This window comes from Panthera leo, chromosome C1 (assembly GCF_018350215.1).
Source record: "Panthera leo isolate Ple1 chromosome C1, P.leo_Ple1_pat1.1, whole genome shotgun sequence".
NCBI classification, from domain to species: Eukaryota; Metazoa; Chordata; class Mammalia; order Carnivora; family Felidae; genus Panthera; species Panthera leo.
In genome coordinates, this window is record NC_056686.1 from 201,030,958 (window position 1) to 201,048,017 (window position 17,060).

At 55.8% G+C, this 17,060-nt stretch overlaps 1 protein-coding gene across 6 annotated transcripts in view; it reads right to left on the reverse strand.

Annotated features, from left to right (window-relative positions):
• The window catches only part of TNS1 (tensin 1), a 202,466-nt gene that overhangs the window by 129,162 nt on the left and 56,244 nt on the right, over positions 1-17,060 (reverse strand). The window contains exon 1 of one of the 6 annotated variants that reach the window (XM_042950115.1): positions 6,353-6,540. The exons of the other annotated variants lie outside the window; for them this stretch is intronic. The gene's annotated coding sequence lies outside the window, so the exon portion shown is untranslated. Of the gene's footprint in view, positions 1-6,352; positions 6,541-17,060 lie in introns of those variants that run through there. 6 annotated transcript variants of the gene reach the window in all.

Genomic DNA, 17,060 nt, shown 5'->3' on the forward strand with positions numbered 1-17,060 from the left:
ATAATCAGGGGCCTCGTGTGCCTGGCCAGATTCAGCCACGGCCACACAGCCTCCACGGTGGATGCCTGGGCACTGCCCCCACCCCAGAAGCTGACCCCCAGCCTCAAGCAGGCATCAAGCGCCCCCCATGACAGTTGAACACCCAGCTCATATCCCTCGGTGAGGGCTTCTCCCTGTGCTTGTCCGCCTACCCCTCTCTGCTCAACCAGCTCTGCTGTTTCTAGGAGTCTCAGCCAGTGATTAGGGCCCTAATCAGCAGGACTTCCTGCCTGCGATTGCCAGAGGTGGGGGCGGGGCAGAAGGGAAGCAAGGTCAATCCAAGGTGAAGTCTGCAGCCTGGGATGGACTCCCGGACGCTTCCAGCCCTGCACCTCCCTAGCCCTTCATATGACAGGTGAGGATACCAGGCCCAGCAAGGGAAGGGACACTTCCAGAGTCCAGGGACAGAGCAAGAACACTGCTCTCCCCATGCCCTGGGCCTGTCTTACACTTCCCTTGAACCTTCTGCCCACCCCTTGACCCCCAACCAAGCCCCAAACCCAGGACCTTACCCACAGACTGCTCCCCATAAAGGGCTGTTGTAGACCAGTTGATTGCTCAGATCTGGTCAAGGTCAAGAGCCAAAGGCAAGCCCCTCCTCCAGAGGAGCAATGGCCTAGAAATGGAGCAGAGGTGAGCAAGGGTTGAGGAGGGGAAGCGAGATAGGGGCGGGTTGAGCTCAGGAACCCTCCCCAGCTGTCATCATCATCAACCCAAGCCCATTCTTTCTCCAAAAAAAAGCTTAATGCCTTTTGCAGCTGCAACTGGGCGGGCCAGGGGTCCGGAAATAGAGCTCACACCCCTGACCTGGAGCACCCCCAGCCTCCCTGGGTGGGAACCCGGGCTAGGTGGAGAGTGCGGCTTGGCAGGCCTTTAGGGCTGACCCCTGCTAATGAGGAACCAGAAGGTGGAGGACCCCAGAGAGGCGAGAGCCCTGGGAGGAAGAGGCAGTGTGGCCAGGACCCGCCCCTACCACAGGTTCAAAGCCCCCAGCTATGTGGCATGCAGGAAAGGCTGGGCCTGGTTCTCCCCCACCTCCCGCCAGCAAGGGACTGAACTACAGTTGCAGCAAGAGGGATGGAGGTTAGACTTCAGAGAGACCTAGGGGACATAAGATACAGCAACTTGCAGTTGCTTGGGGATCCCACCTTACAATACAGACACCACCCCCATGGGTATGGTCCACGGTCAAGAGAAGCCTGCCTGGAGGCCAGGCCAGCCACATTCTTGCCAGGCCTGGGAGTCTCTGATTCAGTGACTCTCATCAAGGGATGGGATAGGATCCAAGGAGGGGAGCTTGGCCTGGTTTATAATAATGCATCTTGTTTACAGTGATGGCAATTTTCTCAGCGTCCTCCATAAACACAGCTCTGCATCGGCTCCCCTGGGCAGACAGGGCCTCGGGAGGTCCCCTTAGCTCCCCGCCTCCCCACACTCACAGAGAGAGAGAGACAGAGGTCAGGGGGAATCTCTTCTCTAGGCTCGGATGCTAGGACCCCCTCAAGGGAAAATGACGCCACCATCTCCTCCACCCTCTGATCCCATAATGCTCCCGTCTTAGGGACGGAACAACCCCAAGAGAGAGAAAAGAGTGAACTGAGCCCCTAGAGAAACACCAGGACCACCACCAGAACCAATAATAACAATTACTCGCATTTGCTGATCACTTGCTATGTGCCGGGCTCAAACACTGCTCGAAGTATTTCCAATAAACTAACCCATTTGATATTCACAACCACAGCATGAAACAGGTACAGTTATTCTCCCCTATTGCAGATGAGGAAACTGAGGCTCAGAGAGGTTCAGTCACTTGCCAAAGCCACACAGTCAATAAATAGGGTTGTCTTCAGTTGAGCCCCAGCAGTCTGGCCTTCAGAGTCACCTTTTCTGCCTCACTCTAGACCTCTGAGTAAACTCAGCCCTGTTTCCGGGCCTAGCAAGTCCTCCCAGGCCCCATCTAAAACCATCACTCCTCTGCCCCTCATCAGGCAGCCAGTTAGTGCTGAGCAACACTCTGCCAGGCCCAGCAAGGACCGCCAGAGAGGCAAAAGGCACAGGCCTGGCCTCAAGGAGCTCGTAATCCAGCTAGAAGACAGACGAGCACACGGGAAGTTTGAAGGACGGGGAAAACTAAGGGGTCCCATGTTCTCTGCCAGAGAAGGCTTAGGAAGGTTTCTGGGGAACCCGGACCTCTAACTGGGACTCCCTCTCACCACGGGAGCAGGACAGGACTCTGCTCAGACACCGCTGTCACCCCTCGTTGCTTGCAGGCTCCCGGGGACCACACCCTCCTCGGCTAGTCCCTGCTGCCTCCCGAAACACCCAGGCCTGAGCTACAAGCCTCCAGCCCTAAAAAGGCAGGGATTACAGAGTCCAGACTAGCCCTGGAGGAGGCAGCACCAAGGACTGGCTGGGGCCCACCTACCACCCCACCCCACAAAGCTCCAACTCTGTGGAGACTAACCATCTCCCAGAGGGAAACCAAAGTGTGGACAAATAGGAAGATGGCCAAGGTCACTAACCAGGGTAGAGGCAGGCAAGGGACCCAGCTGCACCTCCTGCCACCTCCCCTCTTGGGAAAGTGCTTCAGGCAATTTGAGAAAAGGAAGGAGAGGAGGGCCAGGTGTGACCTTGCATAATGGAGTAGGGCACCCAGGGAGGTGGGCATGGCCCGCAAGGCTGGCAACCCTTCCACCCCACTCCTCTCGTTCCGGCTCACTGGTGCCCACGCCTCTGTGTGCCTAATGGCTTTGAAAGCTAAGAGCCAGGGCCATGAGGATACAGCACTGGGGACAAGAGTCCCTCCAGTCTCTGAAAACCTCTCTCCCCCTCCCCCCAGCACCACACCCACTTGCTTTTTTCAGAGTCCAGTAACTGGGAGGGCTTTCCTCTGCCCCCCTCCAACACACATCCCCCAGCTGGACCTCAGTTTCCCTTTCTGGGGTAAGACTCATGGCCCCAGAAAGAAGCCAAGAAGCCAAATGACCTGCAGCTGAGAGCCTTTGCTGTCCCCAGCTCTAACCCTGACTTCTCTAGGCTCAAGGGCACACCCAGCATCTCACCTTCCTGCTCTTCTATTGGGTCTCGGTCAGACCAGAGCAAAGAGTGTCCTAATTAAGCTGCCTCATCTAGTCCTGGCTTGAGACGAGGGACTACAGTTAGACACTTGGAAAGGACTTCATCTTCAGACGAAGCCAGGACTGACTGACTGGAGGCAGAGGGTTGGCCAGGGGGACCTCAGACCCTACTCCTTCACTCTCTCCACTAAGGAGAAAAGGAGTCACGGGGGTTGTGTGGAGAGGCAGGCTGGGACGGGAAGGATGGAGCCCGGGTGGGTTCCTGAGCCTCTCCCAGAAGCCCACCTTGACATTCCCATCATGAAAAGCGCCAGCCTCCCAGGGTTTGGGGTTCCAGACCCTGTATCTCCAACCCCACAATGCCTCTCCTCTGGCAGCCTGGCACCCACACCACAGAGACACAGGTCTGGAGAGGTGGCGTGGACACAGCGAGTGATCTGCTCCTCCCACACTCCTCCCGTGAAATCCCCCTGCGACTTGCACAAACCACTGCAAGCTGCCCCTGACCACCCTGTGTTATTTCACAAATTTGGAAACTGAGGCTCAGGTAAGAGCCAACGCGGGGATTTTCTGCATCTCAGACCTTGGCACTGCTCCTCTGCCTACTATGCCCTAGCAGGCTGGGGAGGCCCCTTCTCATGGGCTTGTGGGGGGGATGGGGGGAGGGCCAGGGTCAGGGGGTACGAACTGGGCAGGGGTTTAAGCTGCCAAACCTCAAAGCACACTCCTATCCCTAATCCTCACACACTGGCCCCCAGTTAGCCCCCTTAGCTGGGAGCATGGGCTCTAACTGGAGGGGGCAGGGGGTGAGGTCTATGGCATCCCTTCCATTCCATACCATACACAGGTCTGTGCTGGCCCTTGTGGGGTTAACCCACGGGGCAAGGCTCAGAATAAGACAGGAAGAATCGGAAGAAACTCAGAATCCTTGCAGGAAGCAGCTGGGGCAGACCTGGCAGGAGAGTGCGCAATGGGTGCGAGGGGAGAGCATCGGGCTCTCTGTTCCCCAAACACTGGCAGGGAGGAGAAGACAGTGCCCCTGCCCCAGGCCAAAGGCCACCGCCTTCCTGCTCTCCCATTCCGGGTGTCCGAGAATTCCTGACTTCAAGAATCCCAGGACCTCAGCATCCCAAGAGACCTCCAGGGTCATTTCTCCTAACCGCATCCCAGCTCAGGAATCCTTCCAAGCTGTTTTCAAGCCGCTGTCCGAACTCTCCCCAGGACGGGAGGCTCGCTACCTCACAAGGCAGCCCATTCTCCTGCTGACCAGCAGGCTTGTTAAGAAACCCTTCAACAGACCTGAGCCAAGCTTCCTTCACCAAGCAAAAATCCATTCTCCCTTTTTGCTTCCTGTTCCCACCTCAGTACTAACAGGGCACTGAGAATTCTCAAACTCCAGGTCTTCTGCTACAGTCCATCAGAGGTGAGAAGATGGTCATCCAACGGCAAGGTTGGCCCTGAACTCCCCTGCACCCCACCCAGCAGCCCCCCACACCCGGCCACCAACCCCCAGGGTGTTTGTGATTCCGGAGGCTGTGGCCCCCATGGGAGATTCTCGGCTGGGGCTCTGTGGGAAGTGAAGAATGAGAAGTACTGAGAAAGGGATAGGGAAGGAGAGGCAGGGGTCTGGAAGCAGAGATTCCCACGCCCCCTCCTCCACCACCTGATAATTCTCAGCTCTGAATCAAAGTCCTGGCTCCCAAACCTCGGGGTTCCGGGAGACCTTCCCCAAGCGGGGATCCCAGCACTGGTCCTATTGAGAGCTCTCCCACCCAGCTCCTCATGCAGACACAGGTCCCCACCAGACCTGGGCCAAAGGGGTCGGGGCAGAGGGGGGGCTCGGCTATAACCAGCTCTGAGGTCCTGGGGGACAGCGAGGGTGAGGGAGACAGGAGAAGCCGCCAGCTGGCAGGGTTAGAAGCTACTTAAGGCCAAGTCTGAGCCACAATGGTCCCCACCCCACCCAGGCAGCTTCAGGAAGGGGCCCAGCAGAGACTCAAGGAAAGAGAGTGCTCCCCCACGCCCTCCTGACCCCCCTGCTTTGATTCTGCCACATGGAAGAAGTTCTGCAGCTTCCAGAAGAAAAACCCCTGTCCCCAAAGATTCTGAAACCCTGGTTTCCAGTTCCTCCTCTGAGCCTCACCCCACAACTGCTTGTCCTGCCCTCCCCTACCCAGCACCCATCCTGTCCCCTAACCCCATCCCCTGCAGGGAGCCCGGCTGGGGGGCACAGCAGGCTTCTCCTGGTCACTACTCGGTCACCCCCTCCCAGTTTCCTCTTCTAAGACAGTGGCCAGCAGAGAAACATCTGGGCAGGCAGTCCTGGCCCTGGTCCTGAATTGGGGGGTGGGGGCCAGACACTGAGGTTTAGCTCTGCATAGACTCCCCCACTTGGGAAAGGGTGGCAGGCAGGGCATCAGAGGGTCAGAGGAGGAGACAGGGGTGGGAAGAGAGGAAGGAGAGGGGGGTGGAAAGCAGCTGCGTGTGTCTGTTCATTAACCACCTGGATTAGCCATTTCTGCCCAGAGGGGTGAGGAGGGAATGAGAGCTGCCGGCTGGGGGAGGGCAGCAGGGGGCACTTATGCCAGGCTGTGCCCAGGGACCCAGGGACCCAAGCTGCGGGGAGGTGAGCGCAGCGGGGAAGCCCTTCCAGGCCCACTAGACCCTCCCTGGAAGCCTTGGGCAGCCCTCTGGGAGATGAGAGGTGGGAGCAAGGGGAGGCCCGAGAACAGGGCCCGGCAGCAGCTCCAGCGGTGGTGGGGAAAGAAATGAAGAGGAAAAATGCCCACGCCCATCTCCTGGTCCCCTCCTGAGGCACCCCTGGTATGGAGAGCAGGGAGGGGAGGAGAGCCCCGCAGACCCACACTCCCGACTGCCCCCTCTCGCCCTGCTGGCCTCAGTCTCAAGCAGCCACTGACACCGGCAACTTCCCCGGCAAACAAAACTCCTTCTGACTGGTCTCTCCTGGCGGGGGACAACCACACCCCAGACACCCTGCCAGAACCAGACAATGAGGGCAGGGGACTGACAGGTCGGGCTGGGGGCTGGGGGCTGGCCTAGCCCCGGGACAGGTGACCAGGTGGGCTGACCTCCCCCTCCCCTAATTTATGTGATGGGAGGTCCTGACAGCATCAGTAGGACAGGCCAGCACGCGAGCACGCGCGCGCGCGCGCGTGCGCGCGCGCGCACACACACACACACACACACACACACACACACACACACCCCACACTCACCTTTCTGACAGAAGAGCCACCGGGTGGGTGGGTGCCTGGGTCCCCCTCTGTCTGGGACAGAGGCAGTGGGCAATGACGGGGCAGCAGCTGTGGCTGGCAAGAAGCTGGTAAGCTGGCTGCCGGGAGGAGGGCGTGAGTAAGCCTTGTGTCCGGGGCGGGAGCGGGAGCAGGAGCGGAGCTGGTCCCAGGGCCACTGCTGGGAGCAACTGAGCCAGGGCGCCGCTCGCCCGGCTCCCTCCCCCGGCGGCGGGCGGGCCAGCGGCGCACCGCCTCCTTCCCCGAGCCGGCCAGCAGCCCGCCCGCCGCCGCCGCCGCCGCCGCCGCCGCCTTTAACCCCTGAAGCGCTCAGCCGCTCCGGGCAGCTCCCGGCAGGGCAGGGCGGGCGCCTGGGGCCCCGCAACGCAGCCCCCACCTCCTTCAGCAGCCAGCCAAGGACCTGCAGGGAGGCGTCAGAGGGCTTGGGGGCAGAAGCGGGAGGACAGGTGGCAAGAGGTCCAGGACCCCACGGAAGAAACAGAGCGGCAGAGAAATGGCCAAAGGGCTGCGGGGCGGAGAAGGATGTTTGGTCACATGGCAGTAACGATGATAATAATCGGAATAACTGGCAACTCCCAATTTTTTGGAGAGCACCCTGCTCTATGCCAATCCCAACTCATTTTGTGACAGGAGACCCAGAATCTCACTTCTGAGCCCGTTTTTTTCTTCACCTCTGCTTTTTTTCTCCCGGCTGAGTGAAGGCATTTGTGGTTTTATATGCAAAAGTGATGCGAAGAGGAACTCCGGTTAATGAATTGCATGCTTCAGCTGTCTTTGAAAAGCATCAAACAATAACATGGACTGATGGATGGAGAGATAAACAGAAATGTGATAAAGCAAATATACCAAAGGATTCATTATAGAACCTACGGAGTTTACCATTTAATCCTTTCAACTTTCCTATATGGACAAAATTTATTTATAATTAAAAATATCAGGGGAAACGTGATTTGAAAAGTTTGAAGATAAGTGGACAGGATTATTTTGAGGGGAAGGGAAAAGTCATTTATTTGCTACACACCTGTTGCATGCCGGACACTTAAAGAATATTCTCTCTCTCACTTAATCTTCAAATCTCCCCTGTTATTCTAGCTGAAGAAAGCGATCCTGGAGTGGTTCGGTGACTTGTCCAAGACCACACAGGATGGTGTTGAGCAGAAAGTCAACCTTGGATAGGCTCACTCCAGAGCCAAGCTCCCCACCGCTCAGCTCTCCAGACACTGAAAAGCCCTTCTCTTCCCCATCTGGGCCAGTGACCTGCATTTCTGAGCCTCAGTTTCCCCTGCTGTATGATGAGTTTGGATCCAAAGGTCTTCAAGATGTCTTCCAGTTCTAACACTCACTAATTTTATTAATTCATCCAAACGCTTCCCCAGGAAAGTGACAGGGAAGACCCAGAGGAGGGACCAACAGTCTCGGGAAAGATCTGGGGGCATCTAGGGCCAGTGTCACAGGGCAACGATCAGCACTTTGGAGGACTGCTCCCCTGCTTCAGTGACAGTGAAGCCTTGACGATTGGGGGGGTGGGAGCAGGGCACCTTCCCAGGACCCTAATGTGGGCAGGGTGGAGACGGAAGCATCACTGCACCCACCCCCTGCCTCCAGAACAAGATGACTTCACCCCTTCCCAGGTGGAGAGTCTAGATTCCCAGAGTCCCAAATCCCAGTATCTCTAAACCTACCAGCCCTTGCCAGTGGCCTCCCTCTGTGAGTGTGTAGGTGCAGCCAGAGACAGAGATAGGAGAGACGTGGCCCCACAGAATGTGCCTCTGAGACTGTGGACCGTGTGAGGAAAGAGTCTAGCCCTCCCTCGTCCCAACTCTGGGACAAAGATGAATACTAATAGCCTGTCCTACTAACTCCCACATCCCTGCAGACCAACATCGACTCAGGGGCTTGGTTCAGCCTTGGTCAGGGGAGGGAAGTGAGAGATTCCACGTCAGCAATCTGGGTTCCCCTAAAGGTAGATGGGGAGTCTGCCACAGAAGCGGAAACCCCCTCCCTGTCTTGGGTCACGAAGGGCAGACACGCCTCCTCCCCATCTCCTCCTTCCAACCCACACCCCACCATCACCCTGACTGACACCAAACTATCCCAGGCTCCCCACTGCCTACCAGATCCAGTCCCAGCACTGCAGAAGGACCCTCTGTGACACAGCCCCACCTCTGAGCCTTTTCAAGGCACCATTCCCCCTTTTCCTTCTCCATGATCAGGCCTCAATTCAAAAGCCACATCCTCCCTGGGGCCTTCTGCAACTGCCCCTCCCGTAGGCACTGGCCCCTCCTCTGAACACTGAGGGCTCTTGCTCATACATTAATGCCGGGACACTCACTGGTTGGGTGCACTTGTCTATGTCCCAGTGAGTTGAGCAAAGATTCATTCCTCATTTCCTTCCCCTTTCCTCGCATGCTGGGTACCCAGTGCAAGGTGGCCGCATAGATTCTCAGTGAATGCAGACTGAATAAATAAATGGTGGAGTGATGGATAGATGGATGGTTGGCTACAGACTGAATAAACGAACACTTTTTAATGTTTGATTCTGCACAAAGCTGTACCAAGATAACTGTTGGCAGACTTTTATCTTCAAAGCTATATAAAAAACTGACCATCAGAAAAACTGACCTTGCTAGGACTTGAGGATCATTTACACCATGTCCCTCACGCATCATCTGCAGCAGATCAGGAGGCTCTGAGAGATGTCTGCTTCAGTTGCTAGCAAGGAGCCACTGGAGGTGACACTCTCATCCTCCACCCCAATACCACCTCTCTTTCCCAGCCCTCCTGGGGCAAGGAGGCATGAATTCAGTAAGCCTCTAGAAACTGCACAGACAGAAGGTCAAGGATAGATGGGATGGGAGGGAGGGGGTTCCAAGGAGCTGGGAGATTCCAAAGAAATTGAGTAGTCTTCCCCTTTATTTCTAAGAGCTGTCCCATAGCTGACCATCCACCCCCAGTCCCTCCCTGGACTTTCACCAGTATCAGTCTCAGCCTCTCACACATGCACATGCATAGTCACACACACACACACACACACACACACACACACACACACACACACACAGAGTGAGAGCTGCTTTCTACAGGAGACTGCTTAGCCCCTATTCCCTCCCCTCCACAAAGCCCTCCTCCCCTGAGCCAGAGCAGACAAGGGATTCCCAGGGTTTTCCATCTCCCAACCCCCATCCCCTCCCTGCCTCCTAAGCCAGCCCATGCCCCTTTCCCTCCTCCCTCCCTCCCTCCCTCCCTCCCTCCCATCCCCACGTGCTGGACTGCACATCTGGTTCCAGTTGTGGTTGGTCCATTCAGGGGTAGGCCTGGGGGTTTCTCATAAAACTGAATAATACCAGTGTTGGAGACTGTGGAGCTGGGGGAAGGGAGGGCAGGAGGCTGAAGGGGTGGGAGGGAGAGAGGCCGGCAGCAAGGAGGCAGAGAGAGACACAGAACCCAGAAAGTAGCAGGGCTGTGCCTGGCATCTAGCAAGGAGTCAATGGATGCTTGTTGATGGAAGATAGAAGCAGGAGAAACAGAGAGCAAGGAAAGTCAGGAGGAGAGAGAGCAGGACAAAGAGGGGGTCAGAAACAGAGACCCAGAAGGAGCAAGGAGACAAAGCTGGGGGCGCTGGGACAGGGCCACTGAGCCACAGAGTAGCCATTGAGAAGAGCAGCGAAATGAATCGTGCATGTCGGGGCCAGGTGCTGAGTTAGGCACTTTCAATGGAACAGGAGGGGATGTGACAGAAAGGAGGACAAAGGGACACACAGAGACAGAGAAGAAAGGGCAAAGATAAAGTCAAGGGAAATACTGCCAGCGAATGTTGAATCCAGACTCCCCCTGGCCTCGTGGCCCCATGGGCCAGCACAGAGTTGCTCCCATGTTTTCCTTCATTCCATTTGCATCAATACTTGAGGACCTACCCTGCACCAAAACTTTCCCGTGTGTGTTTCCGTGCAGGCCCCCATTCAAATCTGAGAAATGGCTATAAGCTGTCATTCTTATCCCAGTCTTAGAGCTGGGCTCAGAGCAGTTAACCCAAGACCACAGGGCAGCTGATGAAACAGAGTCTGAATCCAGGTCTTGCAACTCAAGGCTGTCTCACTCCCCAATACAACTGGGAATGCTGGGTGCCAGCGCTCCCTCTGGAGGTCATCGTGTCATGTGTCACGTAACCCCCACTCTTGCAGGGCCAGGTTCCCAGATCCTTCTGGAGCTAGGGGCAAGTTCCTCTGAGCTGGGCTATGAGTAGACCAACATCCAGCAGGCAGGAATTGGCTTCCCAATCTTCCTAGCACAGGGGGCAGGGAGATGCTGGAGCTACTCCCCTCTAGCGCCCTTGGCCCCCACTCTTTTCCTCCCTCTCTACCACAGAGAAGGCAGGGAGGGCCACATGCCCAGGTCCCCAGGGGAGAGGCCTTGGGCCTCAGAATCCTGCTGGGCCCATAACACAGCTGGCTGGGAGCCAGGCCGTGGGGGACACCATAGGCATTTGGTCAGTGTCTGTGCATTGAGTTGCACCCTCTCCCTTCTGACCACATCCCCCCCGCCCCTGCAGCTAGAGATGAGCTTGGGCTTTCTCCAGGATACTTTCATCTCAGGGCCATTCTCTGGTCCTCCCCCTTCCACGTGCCCCCCTCCCCAGAGCTGGCTCCAGAAGCCACACCCCACCCTGCTGCCCCACAGAGCCCCTCTCCTTTCCTTCCTGATGCTGGGCTCCACAGCCCAGGTCACAGGTCTCTTCCTTTTCTGTTTGTCATCCTCGACATTCAGGCCAGACTGAGGCAGCAGCAGGGGCACCCCCTCCTCACCACTGTCCCTTATTTGCATCTCATTTGCATGCATTCCCAGCATCTCTCAGAGTACAGAGCTGGGCAGAGCCTTGGGCCCTTTGCCACACACTGCCCCAGGGAGGGAGAAGCTCCAGGCCTTCCGCATTCTGGTTTCCTCCTCTCTGGTTTGCGCCTGTGGTCTGAGGACAGAGGATCAAAAGAACAGGAGAAGCATGAGAAAAATGGCCTGCCAACAGCTTGTCCCCAAGACACATGCTGGCCGCCCCTCCCTCCTGAGCCTGCCTCAGTTTCCACCCAGGAAAGGCACTCGGATCCAGCCCCAAGAACCTCAGACTGGAAGTCAGGGTCTTGGGGTCCAGCCCCACTCGGCCACCAATGCCCTGGTGACCAGAGGACGCTCTTGGTCCCTCTTGGCTTCCATCCCCCCATCTGACAACCTCGAAGATCCCTCGGAAGATTGCTGGAATATGTTTCTAGGCAGACATTGGTCCTTGGCAGAAAATCATTGCTGGTGCCAGTTCACTGCACACAAATCCCTGTCTCCCCTGAGAAAGCCAATTTTAAAGCTGTAAGGACTCTGGGAGTTAATCGCCTCTGGGACAGGATTCCTCTCAAGCCTAAACCAGCGATGGTCACCGGCTTCAGCCTGGATCCTTTCAGAGAACCCACAGCCCTCCCTCACACACACACCCACCACCCTAACCCCATTATTACAAGGTCCCTAGACTGGACAGTCGGGGAATCCCCCACACCCAGGTTATCTGGATTTCAGGAAGGTGTTGGCAGGAGCCGTGATGAAATGCTTGGAGACGAGATAGAAAGCCGAGTGGATTCCGAGCCAGCAAGCCAAGGGGTGTTGATTAATAGATCAATGTCAACTTCCTGACTTGCCAAAGGGCTCTGTCCTCTGCCCTGGCTTGTCCAACATACTTATCAGTAACTTGGATGAAGACTTAGAACCAAGGCTTACCAAGCACACAAAGGTAAAAAAGCAAAAGAAAGATGTTGAACTGAACCAAAATACAAAATTGACACTACAAACAGACCAGAATTAGTAAGGGAACATTTCTCTTGAGGTCAAGTCCTAAACTAAGGTTAAAAAGTCATAAAATAAAGACGCTGAATTAATAATAGTTCGTGCAAGGAAAAGTCTAAGATTTAGCAGCAACAGAAAACAGAAAATTCAGAATTCTGCTCTCAGGAGGATATGGCTGCCACCAAAAGGCACATGCTCTTTGGATTGCATTAATAGAGGTATAGAATCTAGACCAAAGGAGATGAGAGTTCTACTCTATTCCATGCCTCTCAGACATCATCAGACGTGTTGAGTTCTCTCCTATACTCTGTAAACCAAACAGCATCCAGAAGAGGACAGCAGAAGACACTCCATAAGCATTTATTGAATAAAAGTGCAAGAAAGGCTAAAGAGATTGAGCCCAATTTTTATTTCAGACGATAAAGAGAGGACAAAACATACATCGTCCGATATTTGAAAAACTGTCTTGAGAAAGTGAGCCAGGGCAAACTGTACTGCCTACATACTCCTCCTTTGTCTCCCTGCCTCTTCATCTGTGAATTCCTTGAAGCCTGGGACCATTTCCCATTCATCTCTGAATATCCAAAAGGCAGCATCAGTCAGGAGCTGAGCAGCTGCTAAGGATGCAAAGGCATCCTGACAAGGCCAGGCCTGCGGGCGCCGATCAGTAGGGAGCGTGTTGGCCCCAGCCTGGGAGCTGACCTTTAGCCAAGCCGGCTGCTGAGCTGGAGAAGGCGAGGAGCCAGGCTTGTGGCTGAACGTTTGGCTCGCACATGCTGTCCCAGGCTGGCCGACTGGCCTCCCACCCCCACCCCCACCCCCACCAAGACTCACCCTTTGCCACTGCTCCGTGGGGTCTGGCCCCAGATGGGCACCCTTGCCCAAAGTCTGGAGCTCCCCAGCAGCCCAGATCCTGCCAAAGCTGGATTCCTCCCCTCCAGCCCCTCATCACCTGCATGGCCTTCCCACCTCCTCATCTTCCGTGCATCTTCCTTTCTCTCACCCCCTAACCGACCCTCACCCCACCATTCCCTCTCCTTAACATTGAATCTCAGGCCTCCAACGTTCTTCGGATGACTACTTTTTGCTCTGTGCTCCGTGGCAATGGGCTGCTGAAAATTTCAGCCCTCACCTCCCCTCCCGCCCGCCATATTTTCTTAATTATATAGCACTTTCAGGGCTGAACAGAGCTGGAGACTCCCTCCAGAGGACTTTTACCCTACAGGTAATAATAATCTCTTTGCTTCACCTTGAAATGAGGGCTGTCCCTCCTGGAGTATGAGAGCCAGGGAAAGCTGGCCCTATCTCACTAAGGCCCAGGGATGGGAAGGGAAAGAGTCTAGGCTTTGGTGCCACCCAGACCATCACTGAAGCCTGGCCACCCCACTCACCAGCTGTGTGACCTCAGGCAAGTTATGAACCACTCTGACAAATGATTACAGAGTCTGACACAGAGCATCCCCCACATCCTCCTCGTTCAAAGAAGCCTTCACCACCTCCACCCCAGAGTCCCAGTTCATCTCTCCTTCTCACGGATGTCTTAGGCCCTGTTTAATAAACACTCACACTTATTGAGGGCTTCACATGTGCCAGGCACTATTCCTAGAGCTCGTGGATATTAACTTCAATCCTCCCAACAACCCTATGGGTATTGACCATTATGAACCCCATTTTGTAGATAAGGAAACTGACGCTCAGAGACATCAGCTACGATTGCTACTACTCTCCTAACTGAAGCAGCCACGGTATGTCAGCAGGGACCTCAGGGCCTTTGCCCATCGACATCCTGTTCGGGTGCCGGGCTCTCCTGTGCCTGACAGATGCTCGCTCGCCAGCCTCTGCTTTCACACACCAGGCCCTTAGAGCCCGCTCCACACCCAGCTGAGGCTGGAAGGCTCCAATGAGTGGCAACCTGCTTCCTGTGGCTCCTGGTTCCACTGCAGAGAACAAGTCCCTTTAAAGCTTTCAGAAATCTCTCTCTCTCTCTTTCTCCGCCCCACCCCTCTCTCTCTCTCTCTCTCTCTCTCTCTCTCACACACACACACACACACACACACACACACACACACACACATACACACACACCTGTTCACACTCTCCCCAAATACTTGTTTCACAGGCTGGGCATTCCCAGCTCTTCCACAGTTTCTGGATCTTTCCACCTTCCAGGTACTCGGTCGTTTCCCTGCTTCTGATCCTGTCCCAGTTGGCCTTCATTCATTCATACATTCACCCATCCATTCAACAAATGCTTTGGAGTGCCCACAGAGGGTCAGGCCAGCACCACAGGTGGATCACACGCAAAGCCAGATGGAGCACCTGCCCGCAGGGACACTTGGTCTAGAGGACGAGACGCCGAACAAACAGAAGCACAAACACGTATCAGGAACAGTGCTGAGTGGTGCAAGGGGAAAGACCGGAAAGCCAGAGGGAGGGATCACTTAAATCCTAATGGCTAATGTGCCCGTAACATGTGCCAGGCCCCATTATAAACCCCACACATGCCTTATTAGCTCATTCCCTCCCCACCATAGGCCTGGGAGTAGATGTCCTTCTAACCCCCTTCGAACAGTGGAGAGAGCTCAGACCCGAGAGGCAAAGTCGCCTGCCCAAAGTCCGCAAGACAAGAGCAGAGAGGCGGGGCGATAGGCCTGAACCCCAGCGGTCTCCGAAGCACCATGTCATATTATGTCCAGGAGGTTCATGGAGGGCTCCTTAGGACTCAGTGCCCAAGCCGATGACCCACACACACATGCCAGCAGCAGCCTGACCATGCAGAAGGTGGCAGGCCCACGCTGGTGGTGACCTTGACCCCATTCTGTGCTTTTTATCCATGTTCCCTTCTGCCACATTGGCTTCACCAAGATGGAAGTCACCCAAACACCAGAGCCCCGGCTTACTCTCCCACTTGCTATCACCTTCAGACATTTGACCTTTCCCCTGGTTGGCTCCAAGGGGGCTGGAGGGGCTGTCCAAAACGATGTGAATGGGGCCAGTGGTCAGCCCCTCCTGTCAGGGCTTAGCTTGAGACATGGCTCCTGGTGACACCGATGGGACCAGGGATAGGGCAAGAAGGGCTCCAAACTCTGGAAAACAATCACCCCCGGCTCTCCCCGGGGCCACCCAATTCTGGGCTCACAAACGTTGACAAGAATTTAGAGTTGACTAACCCAATCCTCTCATCATAGTTATATGGAAGCTAAAGCCCAGAAAGGACAAGTAGGGAGTCCCGATGTCACCATAGGGAGGAACTCAATGTAGTCAACCCTAGAGCCATGTGTCCAGCTCCCAACCTGCATCACACTAGCCCCCAGGAGAGCCGGTGCTGGGCTTAGCCATGCGGGGATGGAAGGAGGACTGTGTCCACTTAACCATGAGGAAGGAAAGAGGGGCTCAGGCCCCTGGGGTGGTGAGGGACCCACAGGGCCAGATAAAGGATGCTTGGGCTCCAGGTGCAGGCCAGTCCTGCTCCCCACCGATGACCAGAACAGAGGCCAGGGAAGGAAGGGTGAGCAGGGCAAGGGGCAGCCGCTGGAGCCCCTCCCTCTGGCTGCTCCTCCCCAGGGACCCCGCGGGTGACTGTTTTCCTAGGAACATTGTGTTCAAGCTGGGAGTCTTGGCTCAAGCACCCTACCCTGGCAGATCTCCAGCTGCCTGTTTAATAATGTACAGCCAATCGGCCATTAACAGCAGGTTCAAAAAAAAAAAAAAAAAGTTTGATGGCTGTTTTTGCTGTTGTTGTTGGTTTTTTCTTTTCCTTCCAGGTAGTTGGTGATGGTTATGAGGAACAAGTCTCTTCTAGCTGGTGTCCAGGGCAACCACCGCCTGTCCAGGCTGAGAGATCCTGGCAGACCCCACCTGCCTCTGCCCACCCCGCCCACCATGCCCAGGCGCCAAAGTGCCCGCTCCCACCTCCACAGTCCTGGCGACACTCTGGGCTCGCTTCCCGGGGGCGGGCAGCTGTCCTGGCACCTGGGAGGTCCAGAGAGGCCCAGCAGGGCCAAGGCAGAGGATGTGGGATGTGCTGGCAGGGGCAGAGGAAGGCCAGGTGGGGGCTCAGCTCTAAATGGGCCCAGCACTCCCTAGGAATCCCACCCCATCTGGCCACAGTCAGGAGCAGAAGGTGGAGCTGCGGTATCCCAAGCAGGTGCGAGGACGTTGCCAGATGGCCAGCTCTCCTGCGCAGGACTGGGCAAGGGGGTGAGGACCCTGGGGCCTGCCTTCGTTGGGGCTGACTCATCTCCATCTGAAATTCAAGATTTGCAGCAGGATCAGGGGAGCTGCAAAGCAGGAGACTCACAGGAGAGCAGTTAAGACCGAGAGTGGAAACTTCTTTCCTTTAAGAAGCTGAATGATAAACAGATTGGCCCTGGGCTGTCTGCAGCGGTTGGCCCAGGTGAGAAAGCCTGCCAGACTCTCCTTCCCTCTCCAGCCTGGTAACCCAGAAATAGGAACAAGGCAGTGTAGCAGGAGGGAAGAGTCCCCAGGAGCCAGGGTCTGGGTCCTGGTGACCCGTGGCCGATCTGTGCCCTCTCTGGCCTCCAGCTTACTATCGGGCAAGAATGAACTGGGGGTCCCCCATCCTGCCTGGGGTCCCGACCACAGAGGGATTGCCAAGGCTAGATGTGGGGCAGACAGAGGAGTCCATAAACATGATGATGATGGTGATATGTTCTCAGTTATCAAGCTCTCACTATGTCCCAGGCACTGCATTTTTTTTCTCTCTCATGAATTCTACTGGGCAGACACTATTATTCCCATCACCATACAGATGAGAAAACTGAGGCTTGGAGAAGCTGAGGAGCCACTTGCCCAAGTGATGGCCAGTGGGCGATGGAGGCAGGACTTGGAC